Source organism: Bombus pascuorum, chromosome 2 (genome assembly GCF_905332965.1).
Source record: "Bombus pascuorum chromosome 2, iyBomPasc1.1, whole genome shotgun sequence".
Lineage (NCBI taxonomy): Eukaryota > Metazoa > Arthropoda > Insecta > Hymenoptera > Apidae > Bombus > Bombus pascuorum.
In genome coordinates this window covers 16,759,637-16,765,636 of record NC_083489.1, presented here as the reverse complement: position 1 = coordinate 16,765,636, position 6,000 = coordinate 16,759,637, and positions in this window count along the sequence as shown.

Below are 6,000 nucleotides of genomic sequence, written 5' to 3'. Positions count from 1 at the left end.
ATATCCTATTACGTACTAACGTATAACGTTACATCCTATTACGTACTAACGTGTAACGTTATATAGTATTACCAGATGACGTGTTACGTTATAAAGTATTACCTGATGACGTGTAACGTTATATCCTATTGCGTAATAACGTATAACGTTATATACTATTACGTACTAACGTGTAACGTTATATAGTATGACCTGATGACGTATAACGTTATACACTATTACGTACTAACGTGTAACGTTATATACTATTACGTACTGACGTATAACGTTATTTAGTATTACCTTATAACGTATGACGTTATATACTATTACGTACTAACGTATAACGTTCTATACTATTACGTAATAACGTATAACGTTATATACAATTATGCAATGACGTATAACGTTATTTAGTATTACCTTATAACGTGTAACGTTATATCCTATTACGTACTAACGTATAACGTTATATCCTATTACGTCCTAATGTATAACGTTATATCCTATTACGTACTAACGTATAACGTTATATCCTATTACGTCCTAATGTATAACGTTATATCCTATTACGTACTAACGTATAACGTTATATCCTATTACGTCCTAATGTATAACGTTATATCCTATTACGTACTAACGTATAACGTTATATCCTATTACGTCCTAATGTATAACGTTATATCCTATTACGTACTAACGTGTAACGTTATATAGTATTACCTGATGACGTGTATCGTTATATACTATTACGTACTAACGTATAACGTTATATCCTATTACGTACTAATGTATAACGTTATATCCTATTACGTACAAACGTATAACGTTACATCCTATTACGTACTAACGTGTAACGTTATATAGTATTACATGATGACGTGTAACGTTATATAGTATTACCTGATGACGTGTAACGTTATATACTATTACGTACTAACGTATAACGTTACATCCTATTACGTACTAACGTATAACGTTAAATACTATTACGTACTGACATATAACGTTATAAACTATTACGTAATGGCGTATAACGTTATATACTATTACGTACTAACGTATAACGTTACATCCTATTACGTACTAACGTGTAACGTTATAATAGTATTACCTGATGACGTGTAACGCTATATACTATTACCCGATGACGTGTAACGTTATATACTATTACGTACTAACGTATAACGTTATATCCTATTGCGTAATAGCGTATAACGTTATATAATATTACGTACTAACGTGTAACGTTATATACTATTACGTACTAACGTATAACGTTATATCCTATTGCGTAATAACGTATAACGTTATATACTATTACGTACTAACGTGTAACGTTATATAGTATTACCTGATGACGTATAACGTTATACACTACTACGTACTGAACGTGTAAGGTTATATCCTATTGCGTAATAACGTATAACGTTATATACTATTACGTACTAACGTGTAACGTTATATAGTATTACTTGATGACGTATAACGTTATACACTACTACGTACTAACGTCTAACGATATAAACAACTACGTAATAGCGCATAACGTTATATACTATTACGTAATGACGTATAACGTTATATACTATTACGTACTAACGTATAACGTTATATCCTATTACGTACTAATGTATAACGTTATATCCTATTACGTACTAACGTGTAACGTTATATAGTATTACCTGATGACGTATAACGTTATACACTACTACGTACTAACGTGTAACGATATAAACAACTACGTAATAACGCATAACGTTATATACTATTACGTAATGACGTATAACGTTATATACTATTACGTACTAACGTATAACGTTATATCCTATTACGTACTAATGTATAACGTTATATCCTATTACGTACAAACGTATAACGTTACATCTTATTACGTACTAACGTGTAACGTTATATAGTATTACATGATGACGTGTAACGTTATATAGTATACCTGTTGACGTGTAACGTTATATACTATTACGTACTAACGTATAACGTTATATCATATTGCGTAATAACGTATAACGTTAAATACTATTACGTACTGACATATAACGTTATAGACTATTACGTAATGGCGTATAACGTTATATACTATTACGTACTAACGTATAACGTTACATCCTATTACGTACTAACGTGTAACGTTATAATAGTATTACCTGATGACGTGTAACGCTATATACTATTACCCGATGACGTGTAACGTTATATACTATTACGTACTAACGTATAACGTTATATCCTATTGCGTAATAGCGTATAACGTTATATACTATTACGTACTAACGTGTAACGTTATATACTATTACGTACTAACGTATAACGTTATATCCTATTGCGTAATAACGTATAACGTTATATACTATTACGTGCTAACGTGTAACGTTATATAGTATTACCTGATGACGTATAACGTTATACACTACTACGTACTAACGTGTAAGGTTATATACTATTGTGTACTGACGTATAACGTTATTTAGTATTACCTTATAACGTATAACGTTATAAACTATTACGTACTAGCGTATAACGTTCTATACTATTACGTAATAACGTATAACGTTATATACTATTACGTAGTAACGTATAACGTTATATACTATTACGTAGTAACGTATAACGTAATATACTATTACGCAATAACATATAACGTTAAATACTATTACGTACTGACATATAACGTTATTTTCTATTACGTAATAACGTATAACGTTATATACTATTATGTTATGACGTATATCGTTATTTAGTGTTACCTTATAACGTGTAACGTTATATCCTATTACGTACTGACGTATAACGTAATATAATATTACGTAATAACGTATAACGTAATATACTATTACGCAATAACATATAACGTTAAATACTGTTACGTACTGACATATAACGTTATAAACTATTACGTAATGACGTATAACGTTATATACTATTACGTACTAACGTATAACGTTATATCCTATTACGTACTAACGTATAACGTAATATACTATTACGTAATAACGTATAACGTAATATACTATTACGTCCTAATGTATAACGTTATATCCTATTACGTACTAACGTATAACGTAATATACTATTACGTAGTAACGTATAACGTAATATACTATTACGCAATAACATATAACGTTAAATACTATTACGTACTGACATATAACGTTATAAACTATTACGTAATGGCGTATAGCGTTATATACTATTACGTACTAACGTATAACGTTATATCCTATTACGTACTAATGTATAACGTTATATCCTATTACGTACTAACGTATAACGTTACATCCTATTACGTACTAACGTGTAACGTTATATAGTATTACCAGATGACGTGTTACGTTATAAAGTATTACCTGATGACGTGTAACGTTATATCCTATTGCGTAATAACGTATAACGTTATATACTATTACGTACTAACGTGTAACGTTATATAGTATGACCTGATGACGTATAACGTTATACACTATTACGTACTAACGTGTAACGTTATATACTATTACGTACTGACGTATAACGTTATTTAGTATTACCTTATAACGTATGACGTTATATACTATTACGTACTAACGTATAACGTTCTATACTATTACGTAATAACGTATAACGTTATATACAATTATGCAATGACGTATAACGTTATTTAGTATTACCTTATAACGTGTAACGTTATATCCTATTACGTACTAACGTATAACGTTATATCCTATTACGTCCTAATGTATAACGTTATATCCTATTACGTACTAACGTATAACGTTATATCCTATTACGTCCTAATGTATAACGTTATATCCTATTACGTACTAACGTATAACGTTATATCCTATTACGTCCTAATGTATAACGTTATATCCTATTACGTACTAACGTATAACGTTATATCCTATTACGTCCTAATGTATAACGTTATATCCTATTACGTACTAACGTGTAACGTTATATAGTATTACCTGATGACGTGTATCGTTATATACTATTACGTACTAACGTATAACGTTATATCCTATTGCGTAATAACGTATAACGTTATATACTATTACGTACTAACGTGTAACGTTATATAGTATTACCTGATGACGTATAACGTTATAAACTACTACGTACTAACGTGTAACGATATAAACAACTACGTAATAACGCATAACGTTATATACTATTACGTAATGACGTATAACGTTATATACTATTACGTACTAACGTATAACGTTATATCCTATTACGTACTAATGTATAACGTTATATCCTATTACGTACTAACGTGTAACGTTATATAGTATTACCTGATGACGTATAACGTTATACACTACTACGTACTAACGTGTAACGATATAAACAACTACGTAATAACGCATAACGTTATATACTATTACGTAATGACGTATAACTTTATATACTATTACGTACTAACGTATAACGTTATATCCTATTACGTACTAATGTATAACGTTATATCCTATTACGTACAAACGTATAACGTTACATCCTATTACGTACTAACGTGTAACGTTATAATAGTATTACCTGATGACGTGTAACGCTATATACTATTACCCGATGACTTGTAACGTTATATACTATTACGTACTAACGTATAACGTTATATCCTATTGCGTAATAGCGTATAACGTTATATAATATTACGTACTAACGTGTAACGTTATATACTATTACGTACTAACGTGTAACGTTATATAGTATTACCTGATGACGTATAACGTTATACACTACTACGTACTAACGTGTAAGGTTATATCCTATTGCGTAATAACGTATAACGTTATATACTATTACGTACTAACGTGTAACGTTATATAGTATTACTTGATGACGTATAACGTTATACACTACTACGTACTAACGTCTAACGATATAAACAACTACGTAATAGCGCATAACGTTATATACTATTACGTAATGACGTATAACGTTATATACTATTACGTACTAACGTATAACGTTATATCCTATTACGTACTAATGTATAACGTTATATCCTATTACGTACTAACGTGTAACGTTATATAGTATTACCTGATGACGTATAACGTTATACACTACTACGTACTAACGTGTAAGGTTATATCCTATTACGTACAAACGTATAACGTTACATCCTATTACGTACTAACGTGTAACGTTATATAGTATTACATGATGACGTGTAACGTTATATAGTATACCTGATGACGTGTAACGTTATATACTATTACGTACTAACGTATAACGTTATATCCTATTGCGTAATAACGTATAACGTTAAATACTATTACGTACTGACATATAACGTTATAAACTATTACGTAATGGCGTATAACGTTATATACTATTACGTACTAACGTATAACGTTACATCCTATTACGTACTAACGTGTAACGTTATAATAGTATTACCTGATGACGTGTAACGCTATATACTATTACCCGATGACGTGTAACGTTATATACTATTACGTACTAACGTATAACGTTATATCCTATTGCGTAATAGCGTATAACGTTATATACTATTACGTACTAACGTGTAACGTTATATACTATTACGTACTCACGTATAACGTTATATCCTATTGCGTAATAACGTATAACGTTATATACTATTACGTACTAACGTGTAACGTTATATAGTATTACCTGATGACGTATAACGTTATACACTACTACGTACTAACGTGTAAGGTTATATACTATTGTGTACTGACGTATAACGTTATTTAGTATTACCTTATAACGTATAACGTTATAAACTATTACGTACTGACGTATAACGTAATATAATATTACGTAATAACGTATAACGTAATATACTATTACGCAATAACATATAACGTTAAATACTGTTACGTACTGACATATAACGTTATAAATTATTACGTAATGACGTATAACGTTATATACTATTACGTACTAACGTATAACGTTATATCCTATTACGTACTAACGTATAACGTAATATACTATTACGTAATAACGTATAACGTAATATACTATTACGTCCTAATGTATAAC